Source organism: Bombus huntii, unplaced genomic scaffold, assembly GCF_024542735.1.
Source record: "Bombus huntii isolate Logan2020A unplaced genomic scaffold, iyBomHunt1.1 ctg00000284.1, whole genome shotgun sequence".
Lineage (NCBI taxonomy): Eukaryota > Metazoa > Arthropoda > Insecta > Hymenoptera > Apidae > Bombus > Bombus huntii.
In genome coordinates this window covers 15,001-25,000 of record NW_026099489.1, presented here as the reverse complement: position 1 = coordinate 25,000, position 10,000 = coordinate 15,001, and the positions used below count along the sequence as shown (strand labels likewise).

Sequence of the window (10,000 nt, the reverse complement as noted above, 5' to 3'; positions counted from 1 at the left end):
CACACGTTGACGCGCAATTAGCTGCGTTCTTCATCGACCCACGAGCCAAGTGATCCACCGTTCAGGGTAATCTTTTATAAATTTACAACAGTTCAATACTCAAATGTACTCTTCTCGGTTCTAGCGAAGCCGAGTTCCGTCACGTTCGACCAACGGGAATCGAACGCGCAGAAGTCGCCATAGGATTGACGACACAAAAACGTTCGAAAAAAAAAGAAAACGACGAACGCGCGAAGATACGCGCGTTCGCCGGCCGGGCGTAAAGTACATTATGATATATAACAACCATCGAGATCGAAGCTCCGTTCGTCAGGAAACGACGGGGATATATACACCCGATTCTGAATCCTCTGTACAGCACACGATCTCGCGAACGAGTAAGCACGGTGGCTAGCCCATGTTATATATGTGTTTGATTCTACTCTCTCGTCCAATTATTCAAGAAACAGCGCGCGTGCATCTCTCCATCGTTCGGGTGATAGTAAAGATTCGATGGGATTCGCGCGGCCGTCCGCCTCGAGCGGTCTTTCGTCCCAATATCCAGAAGCAGAGTTTGAAAAACTCTAGCGACGGCACGGGTGTCCGACTCACGACATCGAGGTTTCGAAGCCGGCGATCCCCTCCGAACGGATGGCGACCACGCGACCGACTGAAAGCATGAAAAATCGACGAAAGATAGAACACATCTCCGTTCGGGTGGTGTTTTTTCTTTAAAAAAAAAAAAAAAAAACAAAAATTCGATGGGACTCGCAGCCATCGTCCTCGCGCGGTCTTTCGTCCCGATATCCAGAAGCAGAGTTTGAAAAACTCTAGCGACGGCACGGGTGTCCGACTCACGACAACGAGGATAGACAGCCGGTCCCCTCCGAACGGGTTATGCGATGATAAACTCGATGAAACTTTAGTCTCGTTCAGGTAGTGTGTGTCTTGTAAATCAAAAATTCGATGGGACACGCATCCATCGTCCTCGCGCGGTCTTTCGTCCCAACATCCAGAAGCAGAGTTTGAAAAACTCTAGCGACGGCACGGGTGTCCGACTCACGACAACGAGGATAGACAGCCGGTCCCCTCTGAACGGTATATTATATATGAGATGATAGACGACAAACTGGATGAAACTTTAAGTCTCGTTCAGGTAGTGTGTAAATCAAAAATTCGATGGGACTCGCATCCGTCGTCCTCGCGCGGTCTTTCGTCCCGATATCCAGAAGCAGAGTTTGAAAAACTCTAGCGACGGCACGGGTGTCCGACTCACGACAACGAGGAAAGACAGCCGGTCCCCTCTGAACGGTATATTATATGAAACTTTAAGTCTCGTTCAGGTAGTGTGTAAGTCAAAAATTCGATGGGACTCGCATCCGTCGTCCTCGCGCGGTCTTTCGTCCCGATATCCAGAAGCAGAGTTTGAAAAACTCTAGCGACGGCACGGGTGTCCGACTCACGACAACGAGGATAGACAGCCGGTCCCCTCTGAACGGTATATTATATATGCGATGATAGACGACAAACTGGATGAAACTTTAAGTCTCGTTCAGGTAGTGTGTAAATAAAAAATTCGATGGGACTCGCATCCGTCGTCCTCGCGCGGTCTTTCGTCCCGATATCCAGAAGCAGAGTTTGAAAAACTCTAGCGACGGCACGGGTGTCCGACTCACGACAACGAGGAAAGACAGCCGGTCCCCTCTGAACGGTATATTATATGAAACTTTAAGTCTCGTTCAGGTAGTGTGTAAGTCAAAAATTCGATGGGACTCGCATCCGTCGTCCTCGCGCGGTCTTTCGTCCCGATATCCAGAAGCAGAGTTTGAAAAACTCTAGCGACGGCACGGGTGTCCGACTCACGACAACGAGGATAGACAGCCGGTCCCCTCTGAACGGTATATAATATGAAACTTTAAGTCTCGTTCAGGTAGTGTGTAAGTCAAAAATTCGATGGGACTCGCATCCGTCGTCCTCGCGCGGTCTTTCGTCCCGATATCCAGAAGCAGAGTTTGAAAAACTCTAGCGACGGCACGGGTGTCCGACTCACGACAACGAGGATAGACAGCCGGTCCCCTCTGAACGGTATATAATATACATTATGCGACGGTAGACGATCAACTAGACGAAACTTTAGTCTCGTTCAGGTGGTGTAAAAAAAATTCGATGGGATACGCACGCACGGCTGTCGTCGTCCTCGAGCGGTCTTTCGTCCCAATATCCAGAAGCAGAGTTTGAAAAACTCTAGCGACGGCACGGGTGTCCGACTCACGACATCGAGGCTTCGAAGCCGGCGGCGTTCCCCTCTGAACGAACTTCGGCTAGACTAGTTACGAATCGTTGCTACACATCGTCTTCATCGTCGTCGTCGTCGACATCGACATCATCATCATATCATCATCATCATCATCATCATCATCATCGGTCATCGTCGCATAGCGGGCCAACATCCACGCGATGCGTCTTCGTTCTAGGTTACCCGATCCACGAGTATGTTACACGTGGTTTCGTTATTTCGAACGAAACGACATACGAAGAGCACACGCCCTTTGGGTAGGAAGCACGTTTCGAGAACGACGAGAGTTTCGATGAAAGAGACGAGAGAAGTCGACGCAGAAGGTATCCATGGATCTTCGAAGAGAACCTTCGAAGATGTATATCGGTATCCTTTCGCTCTGCGCGACTCGCTACAAGTTCTTTCGCTCTCGTCGACTCGTTCTAGACGCTTCGTTCGATCCCAAAGAGGAGTCTTCGATATGTCCCGTTGCTAGGAGGAGAACAAACGCAACACAGACCACGAAACATAGAAGAGAATAGGCGAGCATGATCACTCCGACACGAGGCACTTTAGAGATTTTCTTATTAGTTTGCATGGACTTTTATATTTCGTTTGTACGGTTTCCACGATGCAAATACGAAATACGAGATCGTGACGGCGGGTCTTTCTGTGTACGGCCTCTCGCAGGCGCCACGACTGCATTTCTCTTTACACCTGGTTTCCATCGTAATTTTTTCGTTTGATATCGAGCCTTAACTTTTGTTGGCTCTTTCGAAGCTAGAGTTCCCTTTTATTAGAATTTCATATATATATATATTATATGTTATATGTTTTATTCGGAGACGGCGGGTCTTTCTGTTTACGACCTCACGCAGGCGCCTCGAATAAGTTTCATTCGCATTTCGTTTTTATACTTGTATATATATATCTCTTCATCCCGATGATCGAGAGAGAGTGCCACCTTCTCTTCGTATAATTCCGTAGCTGGAGGGTCGTCTCCTCCTTAAGAATATTTCTATTCGTGCCAACGGAGGTTGCCAAGCTCCCTGGCGTTTTCGTTTGTTAAAGTATATAGCTTGTTAATACGTCGTATATACTTTCGTCGATACAGGAGGAGTACGGCTCCTTACCGACCATTGTGATATATATTTCATAGTTTTTATATGTGTTCAAGTCAAATTCTTTTGGTATCGTATCGTTAATGATCCTTCCGCAGGTTCACCTACGGAAACCTTGTTACGACTTTTACTTCCTCTAAATGATCAAGTTTGGTCATCTTCCCGGTAACATCGGCAATGCTTATCACATTGGCCGCGCACCAGTCCGAAGACCTCACTAAATCATTCAATCGGTAGTAGCGACGGGCGGTGTGTACAAAGGGCAGGGACGTAATCAACGCGAGCTTATGACTCGCGCTTACTGGGAATTCCTCGTTCATGGGGAATAATTGCAAGCCCCAATCCCTAGCACGAAGGAGGTTCAGCGGGTTACCCGGGCCTTTCGGCCAGGGAAAACACGCTGATTCCTTCAGTGTAGCGCGCGTGCGGCCCAGAACATCTAAGGGCATCACAGACCTGTTATTGCTCAATCTCGTGCGGCTAGAAGCCGCCTGTTCCTCTAAGAAGATTTGTTTGTACGTTGGTAGTAAAAACCCACCGACCGAAGCCGGGGGCCTTCGAGATACCATAAGTTACGTCTATTTAGCAGGCTAGAGTCTCGTTCGTTATCGGAATTAACCAGACAAATCGCTCCACCAACTAAGAACGGCCATGCACCACCACCCACCGAATCAAGAAAGAGCTATCAATCTGTCAATCCTTCCGGTGTCCGGGCCTGGTGAGGTTTCCCGTGTTGAGTCAAATTAAGCCGCAGGCTCCACTCCTGGTGGTGCCCTTCCGTCAATTCCTTTAAGTTTCAGCTTTGCAACCATACTTCCCCCGGAACCCAAAAGCTTTGGTTTCCCGGAAGCTGCCCGCCGAGTCATCGGAGGAACTTCGGCGGATCGCTGGCTGGCATCGTTTATGGTTAGAACTAGGGCGGTATCTGATCGCCTTCGAACCTCTAACTTTCGTTCTTGATTAATGAAAACATTTTTGGCAAATGCTTTCGCTTCTGTCCGTCTTGCGACGATCCAAGAATTTCACCTCTAACGTCGCAATACGAATGCCCCCATCTGTCCCTATTAATCATTACCTCGGGGCTCCGAAAACCAACAAAATAGAACCGAGGTCCTATTCCATTATTCCATGCACACAGTATTCAGGCGAAGGTAGCCTGCTTTAAGCACTCTAATTTGTTCAAAGTAAACGTATCGGCCCACCTCGACACTCAGTGAAGAGCACCGCGATGGGATATTAGTTGGACCGCCCGCGAGGAGCTAAGCCCACCGATAGGACGTACCACATAATGCCAGTTAAACACCGCGAGCGGTGAACCGACACTGTGACACACAGATTCAACTACGAGCTTTTTAACCGCAACAACTTTAATATACGCTATTGGAGCTGGAATTACCGCGGCTGCTGGCACCAGACTTGCCCTCCAATTGGTCCTCGTTAAAGGATTTAAAGTGTACTCATTCCGATTACGGGGCCTCGGATGAGTCCCGTATCGTTATTTTTCGTCACTACCTCCCCGTGCCGGGAGTGGGTAATTTGCGCGCCTGCTGCCTTCCTTGGATGTGGTAGCTGTTTCTCAGGCTCCCTCTCCGGAATCGAACCCTGATTCCCCGTTACCCGTTACAACCATGGTAGGCGCAGAACCTACCATCGACAGTTGATAAGGCAGACATTTGAAAGATGCGTCGCCGGTGCTAGATGACCATGCGATCAGCACAAAGTTATTCAGAGTCACCAAAACAAACGATGGACGGACAGACGAGCCATCCGCCACCGATTGGTTTTGATCTAATAAAAGCATTCCTACCATCTCTGGTCGGAATCTGTTTGCATGTATTAGCTCTAGAATTACCACAGTTATCCAAGTAAATGTAGGTATGATCTAAGAAACCATAACTGATTTAATGAGCCATTCGCGGTTTCACCTTAATGCGGCATGTACTGAGACATGCATGGCTTAATCTTTGAGACAAGCATATGACTACTGGCAGGATCAACCAGGGATCTTATTCGTATAACAATTCTTATAAATTTCGTTTAAGTTCTCTTCGTGTCGTAGGTGGGACGTAAGCACCGTACGACGAGACTTTTCGTTCTTAAGATAGATATATCTATAAAATATATCTCCTAGCGACGTTCGAGATACACCCATAGTTCAGTAATAATCTTCGAACGCCGCTCGCAGCCACTTTGTAATTCTCAACTCCACCTCCTCTCTTCTCTCTCTCTCTTTCTCATAGTCTTATATAAAATGTTTAGAATCGTACTTCTAAAGGAACATTTCCATAATGCTGTCTTCGTGTAAAAAGACTTATTAGAATATCTTAGCGGTAAAGCACGTATACGCACCTCACGCTGAACGAACAAGCGCGTATCCCAGTGCGTCGCGCTGGACATACCGTAAGAATATTCTTTCAATCGGTAGAACATTTTCGGCAGAAGACATACTACGCAAAGATAGTACGCTCCTACCGCCTCATCGGATACTTCTGCGAAAGCAGAAGTTTTTATAGAAAGCAGACGGTTATACTCTTTTGAATGAATCGATGCTCAGTTAGTACAAGCACACACGCATCTAACAATTTTTGTTAGAATACGTACACACAGGTCACCAGCTTCCCGACTCAGGGGAACCTTGCCACGATATTTGGTCATTACGTCCAGGACAGCGACCCGCGGCGCAGCAGTGTAGAGAAAAAACCAGAACGAGAACGGAGGAACAGTCGAGAAATAGCGTAAAATACACTAAGACTCGAGGAGCGGTGACTGAATTCTCAACCGAGGCCGTAGAATAGCCACGCGCTCAACGCTGTTCCGACCGAACCGTCCGGCTCGACGTCTCTCTTATAGATACGAAAGCGCCAGCCGGAAGGCCGGCGCCGGCCGGGCTAGCGGCCGCGCGCTTACGGTGCAAAACCTCCGTAGCAACGTACCGTTCGGAAGGGACGCTGGAACTTAGTCTCGCGAACGCTCGATCACTACTATACAAAGCCAATATCCAACCATCGAAATACATTACCAGACGTTTTATTAACATAATAGAAATGCATTTTTACCAAAAAATTAATTTTTTTTTTCACCGAAAAATTGCATCAGTAAACATACTCTTTTATCGAATACGGACAAAAAATAAGTTTATAATCAATTACAATACGTTAAAATAAGTAGAAATATGCAAAAAAATATATACCTTGTAACGTTAATTAACGAAAAAATTAGAAAAATATCCCAGTCGTGTCAGTTCGACGAACGCTAATTTTTTGAAAAAATCGATAAAAATGTTTAATCCCGACGTATTTAATAGAGATAGAACGATTCCCGTAAAAAAATTTATACCTTGTAACGCTTTTTAACGAATAAACTCGAAAAAACTTTTTCGCCCTCGGAATTTTTCTAAGTCCCAACGTACCGGCTCGGAATTTTTCTATGTTCCAACGACCGGTCGTGTCGGTCCAAACGTTTTTATATCCGTCTGCCGACGATATAAACGCTTAATCCCGACGTATTTTATCGAGTTATAACGATTTCTTGAAAAATATTCGTACGTTATAACGCTTTTTAACGAATTAATCGAAAAAGAGTGTTCGGTCCGAAAATTTTCTAAGTACGAACGACCGGCCGCATAGGTCCGTTTTTAAAAATCGTTCTCGGACGGAAATAAACCATTAATCCCGACGTATTTCGTCGAGTTACGTCGATTTATGCAAAAAAATTCATACCTTGTAACGCTTTTTAACGAATAAACTCGAAAAAACTTTTTCGCCCTCGGAATTTTTCTAAGTCCCAACGTACCGGCTCGGAATTTTTCTATGTTCCAACGACCGGTCGTGTCGGTCCAAACGTTTTTATATCCGTCTGCCGACGATATAAACGCTTAATCCCGACGTATTTTATCGAGTTATAACGATTTCTTGAAAAATATTCGTACGTTATAACGCTTTTTAACGAATTAATCGAAAAAGAGTGTTCGGTCCGAAAATTTTCTAAGTACGAACGACCGGCCGCATAGGTCCGTTTTTAAAAATCGTTCTCGGACGGAAATAAACCATTAATCCCGACGTATTTCGTCGAGTTACGTCGATTTATGCAAAAAAATTCATACCTTGTAACGCTTTTTAACGAATAAACTCGAAAAAACTTTTTCGCCCTCGGAATTTTTCTAAGTCCCAACGTACCGGCTCGGAATTTTTCTATGTTCCAACGACCGGTCGTGTCGGTCCAAACGTTTTTATATCCGTCTGCCGACGATATAAACGCTTAATCCCGACGTATTTTATCGAGTTATAACGATTTCTTGAAAAATATTCGTACGTTATAACGCTTTTTAACGAATTAATCGAAAAAGAGTGTTCGGTCCGAAAATTTTCTAAGTACGAACGACCGGCCGCATAGGTCCGTTTTTAAAAATCGTTCTCGGACGGAAATAAACCATTAATCCCGACGTATTTCGTCGAGTTACGTCGATTTATGCAAAAAAATTCATACCTTGTAACGCTTTTTAACGAATAAACTCGAAAAAACTTTTTCGCCCTCGGAATTTTTCTAAGTCCCAACGTACCGGCTCGGAATTTTTCTATGTTCCAACGACCGGTCGTGTCGGTCCAAACGTTTTTATATCCGTCTGCCGACGATATAAACGCTTAATCCCGACGTATTTTATCGAGTTATAACGATTTCTTGAAAAATATTCGTACGTTATAACGCTTTTTAACGAATTAATCGAAAAAGAGTGTTCGGTCCGAAAATTTTCTAAGTACGAACGACCGGCCGCATAGGTCCGTTTTTAAAAATCGTTCTCGGACGGAAATAAACCATTAATCCCGACGTATTTCGTCGAGTTACGTCGATTTATGCAAAAAAATTCATACCTTGTAACGCTTTTTAACGAATAAACTCGAAAAAACTTTTTCGCCCTCGGAATTTTTCTAAGTCCCAACGTACCGGCTCGGAATTTTTCTATGTTCCAACGACCGGTCGTGTCGGTCCAAACGTTTTTATATCCGTCTGCCGACGATATAAACGCTTAATCCCGACGTATTTTATCGAGTTATAACGATTTCTTGAAAAATATTCGTACGTTATAACGCTTTTTAACGAATTAATCGAAAAAGAGTGTTCGGTCCGAAAATTTTCTAAGTACGAACGACCGGCCGCATAGGTCCGTTTTTAAAAATCGTTCTCGGACGGAAATAAACCATTAATCCCGACGTATTTCGTCGAGTTACGTCGATTTATGCAAAAAAATTCATACCTTGTAACGCTTTTTAACGAATAAACTCGAAAAAACTTTTTCGCCCTCGGAATTTTTCTAAGTCCCAACGTACCGGCTCGGAATTTTTCTATGTTCCAACGACCGGTCGTGTCGGTCCAAACGTTTTTATATCCGTCTGCCGACGATATAAACGCTTAATCCCGACGTATTTTATCGAGTTATAACGATTTCTTGAAAAATATTCGTACGTTATAACGCTTTTTAACGAATTAATCGAAAAAGAGTGTTCGGTCCGAAAATTTTCCAAGTACGAACGACCGGCCGCATAGGTCCGTTTTTAAAAATCGTTCTCGGACGGAAATAAACCATTAATCCCGACGTATTTCGTCGAGTTACGTCGATTTATGCAAAAAAATTCATACCTTGTAACGCTTTTTAACGAATAAACTCGAAAAAACTTTTTCGCCCTCGGAATTTTTCTAAGTCCCAACGTACCGGCTCGGAATTTTTCTATGTTCCAACGACCGGTCGTGTCGGTCCAAACGTTTTTATATCCGTCTGCCGACGATATAAACGCTTAATCCCGACGTATTTTATCGAGTTATAACGATTTCTTGAAAAATATTCGTACGTTATAACACTTTTTAACGAGTTATTTGGAGGGGATCTTTCGGCCTTTTCGTAGCGGTGCGAAAAAATTCTAAGTTCCAACGTCCCAGTCACGTTGGTCCGGAGGATGAAATTTTTCAAAAAAATAAAGTGAAATCGCTACTTTCGACTAGATTTCGTCGATACGTAACGATTTCACTGATAATTTCGATGCGTTATAACGCTTTTTCTCGAGTTATTTCGACTCGAACGTTCGAACAGTGGCGAATATTTCAAAGTCCCTGCGACGCAACGATACGCTCTTACGCGTTGCTCGCTCGCTCCGCTCGCTCGAAAAAAAAATAGCCCAACCCAAAACCAATCCCTTTCGCGTTCGTTCTTCGATTTCATCGAAATCTTCGTTCGAACGCTCGGGATCGGTTTTGGGTTGGGCTATATTCGTCCGAGCGAGCGCAGCGAGCGAGCATTTGTCGCGATTATTTTCCTCGTTTTCGTCTCTCTCGTGAAACGGGAAAAAACGTGGAAAACGGGAAAAAACGGGAAAAAACGGGAAAAAACGCGAAGAAACGGGAAAAAACGCGAAAAAACGTTTAAAAATATTTGAAAAAGCGCGCGCGCGCGCGCGCAAGACGAGCTGCGCAGAACGGCGTACCTTAAGAGAGTGTTACCTACTCCGGCGCATACCCGCTGATTCGGAGGTGCGCGCGCAGCGGTAGCACGAGCGGCTAAGTCCAGCGGCGTATTGCTTTTTACTGGCACGCGACAAAGTTGCAGCGGCGTATCGCTTTCTATTCGTGCGTCTCG

General features: G+C 45.1%; 2 non-coding genes across 2 annotated transcripts in view; both read right to left on the bottom strand.

The window, feature by feature from the left end:
- Nucleotides 1–69, bottom strand: part of LOC126877917 (5.8S ribosomal RNA) — a 155-nt gene extending 86 nt beyond the window's left edge. The window contains exon 1 of the ribosomal RNA XR_007695449.1: nucleotides 1–69. This exon is cut by the window's left edge and continues 86 nt beyond it. This is a non-coding gene — a ribosomal RNA (5.8S ribosomal RNA).
- Nucleotides 70–3,456: 3,387 nt separating this feature from the next.
- On the bottom strand, nucleotides 3,457–5,379 carry LOC126877920 (small subunit ribosomal RNA). The gene has a single exon (XR_007695451.1). It is a non-coding gene; the product is annotated as a small subunit ribosomal RNA (ribosomal RNA).
- Nucleotides 5,380–10,000: the final 4,621 nt, after the last annotated feature.